The following is a 17,550-nucleotide window of genomic DNA, read 5'->3' as shown; positions in this document are numbered from 1 at the left end:
TGTATTTGTGCCAAATTCAGTTGGATTTTGATTGAAACTATAAATGTTTCATAGAAGATTACCCAACATTTTAAAATCAATGCCATATTACAAAATGCAAAGTGGGGCAAAAATGGTATACCTTTGCAGTTTAAATTAAAGTGCAGAACAAAGCCCCTCTCCCTCTACATTATATTCTGCTGCTGCAAATGGCCATCTCTGTGAAAATTGTACTTTACAGGACAGCTACAAAAGAACACTATGAATCAGTTTCTAGAACCTCTACAACTCTGGAGTTAGCAAAAGATAAGATTAAAAGAACAGTAGTGTGTGAAAACAAGCATGTTAGATATCGAAGAGTCCCACATTGAAAAGAAACAGATGTTTGAACTCCGTAATGCCATATAAGAGAGGGTCAAGGGAGAGTTTACAACATATTTACCTGGACGGGGTTGATGGGTGATCATGAAGCCCCATGGCCTAGGCGGGTGACTTCCATTGCACTTTGGAGGGGTACTAGCCTAAGGTCTACTCATGTGGTGGAGCCTATGTCATAATTTGTGGCAGTTGCGCAGCCCCTCTCTAATTTGTAAACTTAAACTTTGATCACCCCTAATCCTCACAACACACTCATTATATCGGAGAGGTAGCAATCGAGGCCGTGTTGGGCACGCGCGGGGCATCTAGCTCGGGAGCAGGAAACCAAGGTGGACCCAAACTTTCCAAACACCACCTCACCAAGCTCCACTCTACCCCCAGCAAACGACACGTGGAGCTACATTTCCTAAAAACAGGAGGCCAAATGCGTGACGCCCATGGGTGATAGAGGCTTCGGGGACGAAGCCTCTTGTAAGGGGGCGGGGGGGGGGGGGGGGGGGGGAGGGGGGCGTGTAACACCCCGTCTTACGGCCTCTAACCCGAAACCAAATCCTTAGTCCTATAAGGAATAGAATAAGTTGACCCTTACCATTCAGACCCTAGTTAGGACTCTTAAGTATATATAAGGACCTAGGAGGCACCTAGAAATCACACCATAATAGATTCCACCAAACAAGAATTCCCAAGAATTCCCCTATCACCAAACGTAGGAGAAATCACGAAGAGGAGATCTTAGAGAAAGAACCTTAGTAGCCAAGGATTCTAATTAAGGCTAAGAGGTAACCCATGTCTCAACAAAACCTATTTTCCTTGCTATATCTTCTTCATTGGCTTCTTGATATATGATTCTGTGCTCGAGTCTTGATAAAGCTTTTCTTGAGATTGATATGATGATTATGAGATAATCTTGATGTTTATGGGATGATATTGAGGTTTATGTGTTGATCTTGATGCTTATGTGATAATCTTGATGTTCTTGATTCTAAGATAAATTATACAAACGGTCTTATGTTTTAATTACTATTAGAGCCCTAGGATTAAAACGTGGATTTCGTATTGTGATATTCTTGGTATGTTTGGGTGGGATTTTGCATGTTTGGGTATTGAGTCTTGATATGTTTAGAAGTCGTGTTAGGATGTATTTAATGTGATTCTTGGTTTTAATCCATTACTTGATTACGTGGTGTCGTCGTTTGTGTTTGAATGTGTCTGGACATGGTTTCGGGTTCCACGAGGGATCCCGGGACCGAATTATTACATAAGAGTCAGTGGGGGTAGGTGGGGGCAGGGGTACCCGCCACCTACCCGCTGCCCCATGGGACCGCCTGGCAGCGGGCAGGCGACTGCCCGCCGGGCACCCGCTGCCTCGTGATGAGGGCCACCCGCCGGCCACCCACTGGGATTCTAGTGTGGAACATGGTGGTTTTCCCCGTTTGATGTTTCCCCGTGTCCCGTGGCGTCCCATTGGACCCCGTTTGTCGTGCTTGAGTCTAGTTTGATATATCAGGTACCGTTCGTAGGATAAAAGAGTCTTATATATTGCATGCTAGTCGAATTGGTATCCGTTGGCCTAGGAGAAAGGTGCATGAACCCTTAGGCGTATCTCTAGTTATGTGGTTGACCACGCATAAGATATATATGTATGATTTCCCCCTCTTTATGTGTTAATGTGGGTTGCATGTGCTTGGCTATGTGTTATTTGTGCATGATACCCCAATTGGTTGCGATCAATTGGCTATACAGGCAGTTGGATGGGTTGAGAACCATCGGCTGTTAACCCGGCCGGTTGCGATCGGACGGGTATATAAATATATATATAGGGCTGCGGTCCATAATCTGGTTGCGATCAGATATACATACTATTTGGGTTGCGGTCCACCGTTTAGTTGCGATCAAACGTTATAAATGAGCTGCGATTCATCGATTGATTGCGATCAATCTCCTTGTGCTGCGGTACATGCAGGGTGCTTCGGGGCCATGCCAGAGCTATATGCGCTGGTGCTTCGTGTATGGGCGCGTGAAGGGTCCTGCGGCACCACCAAATGGGTTTACGTGTTGAGATAATGATTGAATACTGATATGAATGATGTGAAATAGCATCGTGACCTTAGGGTGTATGATAGTATTTTTATATGCGTGATTATATCTGATGAATGTGCCTACCCTTACTTGTTGAGTCTATTCTCGGTTTTAAATTAGAGTTTCTTATGTATATATCTATTCCGGCTTCAAAATGGTTTTCCTTATATCTACCTATATTGTATTTTAACGCGTTAGAGTGGGTTACCAGCATTATTCGCTGAATAAATATATTTGGCTTTCAGGCACAGATGAGTAGCTCCGGAGCGCGCTAGAGGACCCGAGGCTTAGTTAGTTTTGTTCCTTATCGGCCTGCGAGCCATGATGATGTACTTGACATTGATTTGAGGATTTCTGATGTTTAGATAGTTTAGCCTGTGCATCTGAGTTCTCCAGCTCAGATGTCGAATAGCACCCCAACACTTATGTTTAGTTTTGCTCTGTTTCGAGATTTAATGATAGCATTTCCTTTATTTCATAAGCATTTAAAGTTTTAAATTTTAGGAGTGTTACAGTTGGTATCATAAACCCACCACTCACAATCACCCAAAAAAAAACCTTACCCATGATGCAGGGTGGATTCGAGTAGATATCTACGGGGCAGATTGAAATTCCCATCTCTAGGCCTGGAGTTCATAGTGCTGCAACTAGCTAAATGCTTTTACTTTTTAGAGTTAATTAGTTTGGATTAAGTCATGGGCTAGAACTGATTACTGATGAGTGATGACTAGGACTCAAGATAATGGAAATTTTGAACAAAAGTAATGTCACACAACATCATGAAGCTATTGTTAAAAGTGAATAAATGCATAGTATATGCTAATTAATTTTGCATTAGGAAAAAAAGAACAAAACAGAGTCCCACATTGGAAGAAAGAGCAAAACTGTGGGAAAGCAAGCTATTATATTTCAAAGAGTCCCACATTGGAAGAAAACTGATGCTGGAGCTGAACAAAGCCTACAAAAGAGGGTTGAAGGGAATTGAATTACATACTTACCTGGACGGGGTCAATGGGCGATCATGAAGACCCATGGCCTAGGTTGGTGACTTCTATTGCACTTAGGAAGGGTGCCAACCTAAGGTCTACCCAAGTGGTGGAGCCTACGTCATAATTTGTGGCAGTGGGGGCTTGCGTTCGCGCAGCCCCTATCCAACTTTTAGTTTTTAACATTTGGGCTATTCTATTCTCTTTAGGCTGCATGCAAAATGATAGTAGCATGGGTAAATTATTGTGTTGTACTATGTGGATAGCGGTTCAAAATAATGTCATTTTGATGTTAAAAAAATTACGTGTTTTGTATTTTTTGTGTTTAAAAATAATGTTATTTTATGTGTTAGAAATTAGAATAATATACTTTATGTATACATGTCTAGACCATAAAGGTGTAAATGAGTCCAGCAGCTCGAGCTCGGTCAACTTCGAGTTCGAGCTGAACTTGAGCTGGTTCGTTTCATAACCAAGCCGAGCTCAAGTTTCAATTTTTGAGTTCGAGCCTACGTATTATTTATCGAGATCGAACTCAAGCCAACCCGAACTCGAGCTCGAGGTAGCTAGGCTCGGCTCTTTCACACCCCTAGTGGACCACAGTCTACGCAATCATGATTGAGTAGCATGTTTCTTGATTCAGGACTAGACAGACAATAAATGTTGTGGAGACTATGGGAAGAAAAGGCAGTATTTGCCAGCCAACACTAACATTAATTGTTGCATTTTAGCGGCGATTTTGACGTCATTTAGCAGCGGTTTTAGAACCACCGCTAGTAATTAATTTATTATTTCTATTATGTTATTAGTGGCAATTATACAACCGCCATTAAATATTTTTTAATTTAAATTTAGTTTATAATAACGACGATTATTAAATGTGTGGCGTTTATTTTTTTTAATAGTATCAATTCTTAACTACACCTACAAATTTCAATGTTTTTTACTTTATAATTTCCATTAAATTATAATTTTTTTCTCGTAAATCTCTTTATATTGCAACCACAAATAAATTCTATGTATACATTCAATTTAAAATATTTTTTATTGTAATGTTCGCCAAATAATAATATTCAACAATATTTAAACAATCTACATATTAAAAGAAAATCGATTGTAACTAATCATGACAAAAATAACATTCAATATATAATATCATATCCCAGCACGTGTCATCAGGGAAGGATCCAGAAAACTTGAGTTGGAGGGGGGGGGGGGGGGGGCAATATAGTTGAGAAAATTTAAAATGTTAGTCGACATTATAACTAATCGCACCATATTATTATATATATCATACATTATTGTGATTATTATTGATAATGATTTTTAATTATACTATGTGTAATAAAGTATGAAATACATAATTATATGAGTACGATCGATACAGGTGTCGATCATTACTTTAGAATTTTTTCACATAACACAAAATATAATAATAACAATAACAACAACATTTATTTAAATATAGAATGTCACTTAACATCAAATAAAAAATTTTGTCAATTACTTTGTTACCAAATTTGTTCATAATTAACTTATTTTCATTTTACTGGTTAACTGAATATTTCAAAATTTGAAAGATAAAGACAAAAATCAAGACGAATTAAATAATCAATATTAATTTTTATCAATTTCAAAACTAATCATTTAAACTAGCAAATGTACATCTTAAAAATGTAAATAAATAATTAAAACACACAATAAATCACTAATTAATTAATCAACATATATAACTAAAAAAAAAAACCAAAGCATATATCTCAAATTTGGAGATTTTTTTAGATTAAATGTATACTTGATGCCATTCGTTATTAAAATCTTGATAAAAGAAGTAAGATAATAAAGAAAAATGATCACTTTAATTATTTGATTTATTTCTTTTTGTTTAATGAATTTGAACTTTAATATATATTTTTGAGTTCATTTAATATAAACATAATATATATATATATATATATATATATATATATATATATATATATATATATATATATATATTTTAAAAAAAATTAAAAGGGGGGTCAAAGTATATATTATCCCTACTATATCAATATATACATACATATTTATTAAAAAATTTAAGGTAGGGGTGGGGGTAGGGTGAGGGTGGGGGGGGGCATGGCCCCCCTACCCCCTAATGTACCTCCGTCCCCGCGTGTCATGCATCTACATATCAATTAAATTATATACATAGCTAAAAGTATTTGTATATAAAAAAATATATATATAAAGTGACATAGTAGTTCATTCAACGGGGTGTAGGAGATTTCCCATCTATAGCCTAACATCATCATCATCTTTATCATTATTATTTATAATACAACTTGAACTAATGTGAACTTCATAGCATAATCTACAGAAGAGAAGAGGCTAGTCATCCAAGGTTCATTAGCAAGAGGCTTAAAACTTTCAGTTGAAGGCTAACTAAATTGCAAAATGAATCATATTATAGATGAGGAATGGTATTTGAAAGCATATGCTTATGATATTAAACACTTTTAGAATATATATTATTCGCTTGAGATTGTGATGTAGCATCAAATAGAAGTGATCCAATCCAAGGTGAGTGCGAGCTTAATCCATGGAGTGTCTATTGCTAGAGGTGCCCCTATGATTTCCAACCTCTTTTTCGCAGATGACTGCTACATTTTCTGTAGAGCTACTGCTGCTGAATGCTATGCCATTAAACAATCTATTGAAAGTTTCACGAATGCCTCTGGACAGACTGTAAATTACAGTAAATCCACTGTTTCTTTAAGCAAGAATGTCTCTAATGATGTTAGGAAGATGATGTGTGATGTGTTGGAATGAGAGAGGGAAACATGAGTGGCAACTACCTTGGGCTTCCTTCCCTTATTGGTAGGAATAAAAAAGAAATCTTGGGGTTTATTAAAGAAAAAAGTTCTTGGTAGAATCAAAGGCTGGACACATGGGTTGGGGTTTATTAAAGAAAAAGTTCTTGGTAGAATCAAAGGCTGGACACATGGATTCCTATCGAGAGCTGGGAGAGAATGATGAACAGCTTCTGGTGGGGTTGTGGAGGTGAGAGAAACAGGAGTCATTCGTAGTAGTTTGATGAAGGGTAGGAGATGGGGGGACCTCAGCAGTCATTCGTAGTAGACCTCTGGTACCACCGAGGCTTGAACTCATAATCTTCCAAGTGGAAGTCCAACCCGGGTACCATTAGACCACATAGTCCTGGTAGTGGAATCCTTATTTAATATGTCTAAAACTGATTGGGAGGATGAAATTGTTGATGATCTTTTTTTTTTTTTTTCCAGCATGATGTATGTCAGATTAAGCAAATTCCAATTGCATATTCCAAGGTTGGTGATCGTATCATTTGGACTAAAGATGAGAAGGGCCAATACACTGTCAAGAGCTACTATTTGAAACTCCATGGCCGCTTACCTGCTACTTAGTACTCTTGATTATACTGATTTTGAGACTTGTATAGACTGCATTAAGGGAAAGCAGACGAACAAGTTTAAGAAAGGTGCCAAAAGGAGTTTAAGCATATTGGAAATCATACATACTGACATTTGCTATCCAGATATGGATATGTCAGGTCAAAAGTATTTCATTACCTTCATTGATGATTACTCGCGATTTACATGTGTATTTCATAATAAGAATGAAGTGTTGGATGCCTTCACGTCTTTTAAGGCTGAAGTTGAGAACCAATGTGGAAAACAAATACAGATAGTAAGATCCGACAGATGTGGTAAATACTATGGTAGGTACACTGAAAGTGGACAAACACCTAGTCCGTTTGCTAAGTTTCTTCAAGAACATGGGATTGTTTCCCAATATACCATGCCTGGTTCTCTGGACCAAAATGATGTTGCTGAAAGAAGAAATCGCACGCTTATTGATATGGTGCGGAGTATGCTTAGCAACTCAAAACTTCCTAAGTTTTTGTGGTCCGAAGCACTTAAGACGGCTACATGTATATTAAACCGTGTTCCAACCAAGGCTGTCCCAAAGATGCCATTTGAGTTATTTAAAGGTTGGAAACCGAGTTTGCAACATATGCGTGTTTGGGGATGCCCGTATGAGGTGCGGATATATAACCCACAAGAAAAGAAGTTGGATTCAAAGACTATTAGTGGTTTCTTTATTGGATACGCACAATCCTCCAAGGGATACATATTTTATTGTCCATCTAATTCAACTAGGACTGTGGAATCAAGAAATGCTAAGTTTCTTGAAGATGACAAGATTAATGGGAGAGATCGGTTCAATGATTTGATTTCTAATCATGATCATACAGAATCATGTTCTTCTACGTCATCAGATAGGTTGATAATAGTTTCAAACACCCCTCAAGTTCAAACGGGTATTGAACAACCTATTGAAGAAGTTCCACAAAATGCTGATATTATTCCAATAGATCAACCAATTCAGGAAATTCCTGAAGCGGTAGTTGAACCGCTAACTTCTCAAGAAGATGGTAGTTCAACTTTAGGGCGATCTACTCGCGAAAAAAGACCAGCAATTCCTAGTGATATAGTGTATCTGCAAGAATCTGATGTTAGAGCCAAAAATGATCCAGAAACGTTTTCACAAGCCATAAACTGTAAAGAATCAGATTTATGGTATGAAGCCATGAAGGAAGAAATGAGTTCCATGCGAAGCAATAAGGTTTGGGACCTTGTTGAGTTGCCTAATGGGGCCAATGCCATTGGCTGTAAATGAGTCTATAAGACTAAAAAGGACTCATTATGCAACATCGAGCGATACAAGGCTAGGCTCGTTGCTAAAGGATTTACTCAAAAAGAAGGAATCGACTATACGGAGACATTTTCTCCTGTATCAAAGAATGATTCACTTCGTATAATTTTGACTTTGGTTACACATTTCAATCTTGAATTGCAACAAATGGATGTGAAAACGACATTCCTTAATGGTGATCTAGAAGAGGTGGTTTAATAACCCCTTGGCTTTAAGGAGTTTAACTAGTATCCTAGTTGAATGAAATTTTAAGAGCAGTTCTTGTTTAAATAGATGATTTTCCTTGTGAGTTTGTATTAGAATTTGGGGGGTGTTACAATTGAAATTGAAATCTTAATTAAGTGCAAAAATGGAGGGAGGGAGGGAGGGAACAACGAATGGAGGGAGCTGTGGTAAAATGCATGTTGTTACACTTCTTAGATATGTCAAATTTAGTAGTGTTTTTAATGCAAAATATACACTAATTAAGCTAATTAATCTTGTATAGTTGAAAGAGTCCCACATTGCCAAGTTAACCTATGTTGCGGTGCAGTGGAGCAACATAAAAATGGGCTGAGGGAGAATGTACAACATACTTACCTGGATGGGGTTAATGAGTGATCATAAAGACTCATGGCCTAAGTTGTTGACTTCCATTGCACGTTGAAGGGGTGTCAATTTAAGGTTTACCCAAGCGGTAAAGTTTACGTCATAATTTATTGTAATGGGGGTCTGTGTTCGTGCGACCCCTTCCCAACCTTTAGTTTTTAATTTTAACATTTGGGCTATTATTATACTCTCTTTGGGCTACATGCAAAATGGTAGTAACATGGGAAAATTATTCACTTGTAAATTTGTTATACCATGTAAATTGTGAACATTTAATATTTAAGTTGTGTATCTTTAGACCCGAGTCCTTGCCCAAATCATTGTGGTGTGTCATGTGTGGGTCACGGTCTAAAATGACGTCATTTTGATGTTAAAAAAATTACGTGTTCTGTATTTTATGAGTTAGAATAAGGTATTTTATGAGTTATAATAATTTTCTTTGATCAGTGTCATAATAGTTTATGCAACAAATTAAACATCTCTTTCTCTTTGGAAATAGGGAAAGTTTTATATTCAATTGATTTCCATACATAGTAAGTAGTACTAGTTTCATCAAGATTGAGCAATGCCTCCTTAGCAATAGTGCCAAGTAGAGGTGGCCACGGGCCGGTTCAAGGTCAAACCAACCCTGAATCGACCCGGGAAAAAGTGGACTTGGGCTTCACTAAGTCTGAGCCGGGCTTAGCTCGAACCGGAACCGCCTTGTTAAGGGCCGGTTCAGGTCCTTTTAAAAAAAATTCGAGGCCCAGCACGGAACCGGCCCATGGCCCCGGCCCAGGCACGAGCCCGACCCAGGCCGGGCAAACACAGCCATGGTAGCAAAGCATGACAGCTTTGGTTCCATGGCTAAATGCCTAAAATTCTAAAAAAAAATTAGTAATTTTGATTGTGGCAGCTAGACTTATTACTTACTACTCATCCTTGCAACGTGCAACGGCCAAATATATTTGGCCGTTGCATGTAGCCTCTGTCGGAGGCTAGACTAGGCTTGGCCTCCGGTAGAGGCTACTCATGTTCTTGCCTCTCGGCCAGTGCAACGGATAAATATTTTTGTTTTTTCTTCTTTTTATTTACCATTTTACCCTATAAATACTCTTATCCAATTTATTTTTTTCACTCAAAGATTCTTAATCCGACACTTTCTTACTTCTACTCACAACAATTCTCCATAAATTAAAAGCAAACTCAATTTAAAAGTCTTTTATAAATTTTTAATTTATCATCTAACATTATTTAGTGAGTAAAAATCAAATGAACTTTATAAACTATACTACATTTTATAATATTTATAAGTTATCAAATAATATTAAGTAAATAAGTCTTATATAAAGTTTTAATAGTACAAGACTACACGTTCAAATGTATTTAACGTCATTTATAAATTTTAATTTAGTAGAAAATCATGTTAATTTTAAATTGTGGGATTAATAACAGAAATATTAATTTTAGAAAAGTGTGTGACTGTGTGTAATGTGTATATATACATTAATTATTATTAATGTATTAAGAGGCTGTAGTAGTTTAATTGGAAAAAATTTAAATTGGTAACTAGAATTAAAATTAAGAGGTTAAGGGTTCAAACCTCATTTTAAACAAAAATATATCAATTTGTAAAAAAATTTATATATTTAAAACAAAATAAATAATATAATAAATTACGGACCTAGCACGGGATCCCGGCCCTGAATACTATGGGCCGGTCTCGAGGGGCTGAGGCCCGGGACCGAACTTTGGCTAGCTCTAGTGCCAAGTAACCACATTATTAGAAGGTTGTCATTGTTGAACCACGTAGAATTTGGTGCTTCCTTGCCATCCTCTTTTTAAAAGTTTCTGGTGGTTTGCTTTCCTTGATAGGCTATGAACCAACGAAAGAACTTGAAATTTTCAAAACAAATAATTAATTTGGGTTAACTTTTTCGTGAAGCTAGGTTTTGAATAATGAACAATTTTTTTTTTTTTTAAATTTTATTTTCAATCATGGGATCATGCTTTTCTTTCTCTTCTTCTGGTGTATATTGGCTCAGATACAATAAAGAAGATAAAAGAAAAATTTTGAATATATTCCTTGATAAAATAGAGGTTAGAAACCTTCCTCCCCTCCCCTAGATGTTAGAAACCTCATATATACATGCACATGAGAGAAGTTGAGAAGAGAACAAGAAATGGAATTAGAAGGATTATTTGTTATTAGTGATTGGCTATATATTCTTCAATAACTAGTTAAGATTTTGAAGTAATATTTTTATATTTGAGTAAATACCATTTTTTGTCTCTTGACTATCATAAGTGATGAAGCACATTTGGTCATTAATTATTGCTTTTTTCAAATTAAATGCATGACTTTCTAACTAGTATTAGATTTGGTCCTCCGGTCTAAATTTCCAGCCATATATTACCGGAATTCCAATCGAAAAAATAATATGTTATAATTAGAAGGACATTTTGGCCCTTTCAAATTTGTTTTATTTTCTTCTTTTATTTAATAACACCTCCACTGAGGCTCGAACTCACAATCTTCCAAATGGAAGTTCAACCCGAATACCATTAGACCACATAGTCCTGGTAAACTTTCTGTATCTATTTCTCACAAACCGTAAAAGAATATTCCGACTTCTTCTTCCTCTTACGAAATACCCAAATAACCTAGCAAGGGCTTCTACGAAATACCCACTACGAAGTCTAATGCTAGAACACTTCCCCTCGTTCTCTACTTCAGTGAAGCTGTTAAAAATATAAATCCATCGATGAAACTGTTTCTCCCGAGTCAGTTTTAATTAATTCATCCTATCAAATGAGAATGCCTACAGATGACAAAGCAAGGAATTTGGATTGGAATATTCAGACACTCGACAATGAGATAGCTCACTGCAGTCTGCAAGGAGTTATTGTTATCAGTGAACTGGTATGCCCTGTGCCTTTATTTGTTATGCACTTATGCAAGTTGGAATGTTCATCAAGCTGTAATTTTTAATTGACCTTCTCTATGAATTTCTCCTTTTTATTATTATTATTATTATTATTATTATTATTATTATTTTTTTTTTTGCAGTAAAATTTGAAAGTTGACACTTGCAAGATCACGATGGTTGGAAGATGCTCCAGTGGGTATTTTGTAGAAGTCCTTGCTAGGTAGAATCGAGAAGCCCTTGCTAGGTTATTTGGGTATTTCGTAAGAGGAAGAAGAAGTCTGGATATTCTTTTAAGGTTTGTGAGAAATAAAAACGGAGAGGGGAAGAAGAAACAAATAAAAGAGGAAAATAAAATAAATTTGAAATGATCAGAATACGTGTTCTGTATTTTATGAGTTAGAATAATGTACTTTATGTGTTTTTGGACTCTGGTCTACACACTGTGTGGACCACGGTCCCCGCAATAATGATTGAGTAGCATGTTTCTTGATTCAGGACTAGACAGACAACAAATGTTGTGGAGACTGTGGGAAGAAAAGGCAGTATTTGCCAGCCAGCATTAAAACATTAATTGTTGCATTTTAGAAAGTTTGCAATATGCAATTCATATATTTTGTATATGTGCCAAATTCAGTTGGATTTTGATTGAAACTATAAATGTTTCATAGAAGATTACCCAACATTTTAAAATCAATGCCATATTAGAAAATGCAAAGTGGGGCAAAAATGGTATACCTTTGCAGTTTAAATTAAAGTGCAGAACAAAGCCCCTCTCCCTCTACATTATATTTCTGCTGCTGCAAATGGCCATCTCTGTGAAAATTGTACTTTACAGGACAGCTACAAAAGAACACTATGAATCAGTTTCTAGAACCTCTACAACTCTGGAGTTAGCAAAAGATAAGATTGAAAGAACAGTAGTGTGTGAAAACAAGCATGTTAGATATCGAAGAGTCCCATATTAAAAAAATACAGATGTTTGAACTGCGTAATGCCATATAAGAGAGGGTCAAGGGAGAGTTTACAACATACTTACCTGGACGGGGTTGATGGGTGATCATGAAGCCCCATGGCCTAGGCGGGTGACAAGACTACAAGTTCAAATGTATTTAACGTTATTTATAAATTTTAATTTAGTAGAAAATCATGTTAATTTTAAATTTTGGGATTAATAACAGAATTATTAATTTTAGAAAAGTGTGTGACTGTGTGTAATGTGTATATATACATTAATTATTATTAATGTATCAAGGGGTTGTAGTAGCTTAATTGGAAAAAGTTTAAATTGGTAACTAGACTTAAAATTAAGAGGTTAAGGGTTCAAACCTCATTTCAAACAAAAATATATCAATTTGTAAAAAATTTTATATATTTAAAATAAAATAAATAATATAATAAATTACGGGCTTAGCACGGGATCCCGGCCCTGAATACTATGGGCCGGTCTCGAGCTGTGCTGGCTGAGGCCCGGGACCGAACTTTGGCTAGCTCTAGTGCCAAGTAATTAACCACATTATTAGAAGGTTGTCATTGTTGAACCATGTAGTGTATGCCAAATTTGGTGCTTCCTTGCCATCCTCTTTTTAAAAGTTTCTAAGTTTCTGGTGGTTTGCTTTCCTTGATAAGCTATGAACCAGCGAAAGAACTTGAAATTTCCAAAACAAATAATTAATTTGGGTTAACTTTTTCGTGAAGCTAGGTTTTGAATAATGAACAATTTTTTCTTTTTAAATTTTATTTTCAATCATGGGATCATGCTTTTCTTTCTCTTCTTCTTCTTCTAGTGTATATTGGCTCAGATACAATAAAGAAGATAAAAGAAAAATTTTGAATACATTCCTTGATAAAATAGAGGTTAGAAACCTTCCTCCCCTCCCCTAGATGTTAGAAACCTCATATATACATTTTTCCAAAAGGTTGAACCCCAACCCTAAGAGTCCCCCACAAACCTCATATATACATGCACATGAGAGAAGTTGAGAAGAGAACAAGAAATGGAATTAGAAGGATTATTTGTTATTAGTGATTGGCTATATATTCTTCAATAACTAGTTAAGATTTTGAAGTAATCCTATATATAATAAAGCTATATGGTCTTGTGAAAATTGAATGTTACATTTAATTTTCACAAGACCATATGACTTTAAGATGTGAAAGTCTTGTGAAAATTAAATGGGCTTTAAGATGTGAAAATTACTTTAAGATGTGAAAATTAAATGCAACATTTAATTTTCACATCTTAAAGCCATATGGCCTTAAGAAGCATGCATGTAACCCCAAAGTCCATAAGTTTGAAATTAATATATAGCATAGCTATGTGGCTTAATATTTAAGATTGTTGATGTGCATATTGAGGACTACGAAGACAAAGATGCGTTATTTGTGGATTCATCGGATACTATCCAACAACACTCTCCAAATTAATTGACGTGAAGTAGGCTTAGTAACATTAAGATTACATTCTCGAATTATTAGTTCTCATCTTTTATTGATTGCACACTTAATTCGATAGTATTCGGAAGAAAAAAATCAATGTTCTAACTAAGATTGTGATTTTGGTCTTTAAAGGTCAATTGTATGTTGCTACATCTAGAGTTAGAAATCTCAAAGGTCTAAAAATTTTGATCCGTGGTGACTCTAAAATTGTAATTCAATTACTATTGTAGTTTACTAAGTTCTTAAAATTTTATAATATTAAATACTATGTAATAACTTTTTAATATAACTTAAGATTTGTAGTAATCACCCACCTTAAATATTATTTTAATTGTAAATATATTTATGTTCATAATTTTATCATAGGAATTCACACATAATAATTATTAAATAACAAAAATTTTATATATGAATAAACCTCATATAGTGTATATTTTTATAACATATTTTCCGTGCATCGCACGAGACAAATATTAGTATTTTTATATTTGAGTAAATACCATTTTTTGTCCCTTGACTATCATAAGTGAAGCACATTTGGTCATTAACTATTGCTTTTTTCAAATTAAATGCATGACTTTCTAACTAGTATTAGATTTGGTCCTCCGGTCTAAATTTCCAGCCACATATTACCGGAATTTCAATCAAAAAAATAATATGTTATAATTAGAAGGACATTTTGGTCCTTTCAAATTTATTTTATTTTCTTCTTTTATTTTTTTTCCCCTTTCTTCCTCAACTCTCCGTTTCTATTTCTCACAAACCGTAAAAGAATATTCCGACTTCTTCTTCCTCTTACGAAATACCCAAATAACCTAGCAAGGGCTTCTACGAAATACCCACTACGAAGTCTAATGCTAGAACACTTCCCCTCGTTCTCTACTTCAGTGAAGCTGTTAAAAATATAAATCCATTAATGAAACTGTTTCTCCCGAGTCAGTTTTAATTAATTCATCCTATCAAATGAGAATGCCTACAGATGACAAAGCAAGGAATTTGGATTGGAATATTCAGACACTCGACAATGAGATAGCTCACTGCAGTCTGCAGGGAGTTATTGTTATCAGTGAACTGGTATGCCCTGTGCCTTTATTTGTTATGCACTTATGCAAGTTGAAATGTTCATCAAGCTGTAATTTTTAATTGACCTTCTCTATGAATTTCTCCTTTTATTATTATTATTATTATTTTTTTTTGCAGTAAAATTTGAAAGTTGACACTTGCAAGATCACGATGGTTGGAAGATGCTCCAGTGGGTATTTTGTAGAAGTCCTTGCTAGGTAGAATCGAGAAGCCCTTGCTAGGTTATTTGGGTATTTCGTAAGAGGAAGAAGAAGTCTAGATATTCTTTTAAGGTTTGTGAGAAATAGAAACGGAGAGGGGAAGAAGAAACAAATAAAAGAGGAAAATAAAATAAATTTGAAATGATCAGAATACCCTTCTAGTTATAACATATTATTTTTTCGGTTGAAATTCTGGTAATATGTGACCGAAAATTTAGACCGAAGGATCAAATATGATACTAGTTAGAAAGTCATGCACCTAATTTGAAAAAAGCAATAGTCTAGGGACCAAAAATGATATTTACTATTTATATTTTTATCAAATTTACTGTAAATGCTTGGCTATGAGAATTGAGAAGTGTTGGAATACTAATACCAACTCTGCCATTAATCATCAAAGTGTTGAAGCTCATTTAATTATTTATGATTACTATGTAAAAGACTATGCAACAAAGTCGTTGTAGTATAGTGGTGAGTATTTCCGCCTGTCACGCGGGTGACCCGGGTTCGATCCCCGGCAACGGCGTTTCTTAACAGTTTTTGGATTTCTTGCGTTTAATGATAAAAGGAAATATTAACAGACAAAAATTCCGACCTGCCGGATTCGAACCAGCGACCTAAGGATTTCAGTTGTCAAACTACAGTCCTCCGCTCTACCAACTGAGCTAAGGTCGGATATATGTTTGAAATCCCAACAATTTTTATTTATTATTAGAAATAGGACAAGACAACCACAAATATTATGGTGAAGGACTCTAAGCGAAAGTCATCATAGGGAGCTACGCATCCTATATGACGTCCTTCAATTAAGTGCCAAATCTTATGATTTAGTGGCACCAAGTTGCTCTTCCATATGTAAGGATAAAGTCAGAAATTTGATTGAAGGGCAAAGAAGTAGGGACGGATTCAGAAAATTTTTCTAGTAAAGGTGAAACATCAAAACAAAAGAGATAATTTTAAAAAAATAAATAAATTACCGAAGAAATATAGTTGTAAATATTGTTGGATATGTGCGAAAAATAAAACACATCGAAACTTTATAAAAATATTCATAACAAAATATGAAACATAATTAATTTGATAAAATAATTTCCATAGAAAACACATTATAAATTACACATCTCATTATTAATATAAAAGAATGTTATATATATATATATATATATATATATATATATATATATATATATATATATATATATATATATATATATATATATGTGTGTGTGTGTGTGTGTGTGTGTGTGTGTGTGTGTGTGTGTGTGTTAAATATTAAAAAAGCTATTAAAAATGTGAAGGAAACTTCATTGTTTTTTTTTTTTTTTTTTTATAATTTGAGAATATTAAACATGGACATTATAGCGGTTTAAAGCTTCTTTAATTTTCTTTTTTGACTAGATATTATTAGGACCAAATAGTTACTTATCCATGTAAATTACATGTTCCTGTTGCTCACTACACTGCTAAACCTAAACACGGCTTTAAGTCACAGTTACCAACTTCACAAATTTTTGGCCTTAGTTTGGGATTATTTATTTATAAGACTTAGTTTGGGTACTAAACCTCATTTTTTATATATAAATTAAGCATTGGTTTTTCGGCCAGTTATCGATTTAAAAAAAAAAAAAAAAAAACAATAACCGACCGAAAAATCGAAATAATCGACTTTTTTGAAGTGCATAGACTGAACCGATAACTGAAAATTTCGGGCGATTTGATTATCGGTGATCAATTTTTCGGTCGGTCTGGTTATTTTGCTCACCCCTACCCACAACCTCTCATATGAGAGAACAACTTGGTGTCACTAGACCAAAAAGTTCTTGACATTGTTAATATTATGTTAAGTTTTCTGTTTTGATATATTTGATACTCGGAGCTTAGTATTGTGATACATGGACGACTATGTTAATTAAATTGTTATGTATTGCCTCTATGATCCTTATTAGTTTCTTACTTAATAATGTCTCATGTTTAACCAATGCATCGAAGGAATTAGCATACCTATACATATTACATTTTATTATTATATTTATGACTTATGAGTGTTGGTCCCGGTAGGGTCAGAGAGAGTCTAGAGGGGGGGGGGGGGGGGTGAATAGACTCTAATCGGTTCTTTTCGAATAAACTCCTTCCAGAAATATACGCAGTGGAGATAGTGTGTTATTTTAAGTATTCTTT

At 35.1% G+C, this 17,550-nt stretch overlaps 1 long non-coding RNA gene and 2 other non-coding genes across 3 annotated transcripts in view; 1 reads left to right on the top strand and 2 right to left on the bottom strand.

The window, feature by feature from the left end:
- The window catches only part of LOC109193534, an 86,617-nt gene that overhangs the window by 17,005 nt on the left and 52,062 nt on the right, over nt 1-17,550 (bottom strand). The gene's annotated exons all lie outside the window — the stretch shown is intronic.
- On the top strand, nt 15,827-15,898 carry TRNAD-GUC. The gene has a single exon. It is a non-coding gene; the product is annotated as a tRNA-Asp (tRNA).
- TRNAY-GUA lies at nt 15,962-16,047 on the bottom strand. Its single transcript is given in 2 exon segments — nt 15,962-15,997; nt 16,011-16,047. It is a non-coding gene; the product is annotated as a tRNA-Tyr (tRNA).

Source organism: Ipomoea nil, unplaced genomic scaffold, assembly GCF_001879475.1.
Source record: "Ipomoea nil cultivar Tokyo-kokei standard unplaced genomic scaffold, Asagao_1.1 scaffold1895, whole genome shotgun sequence".
NCBI lineage: Eukaryota > Viridiplantae > Streptophyta > Magnoliopsida > Solanales > Convolvulaceae > Ipomoea > Ipomoea nil.
This window is presented reverse-complemented; position numbering and strand designations above follow the sequence as displayed.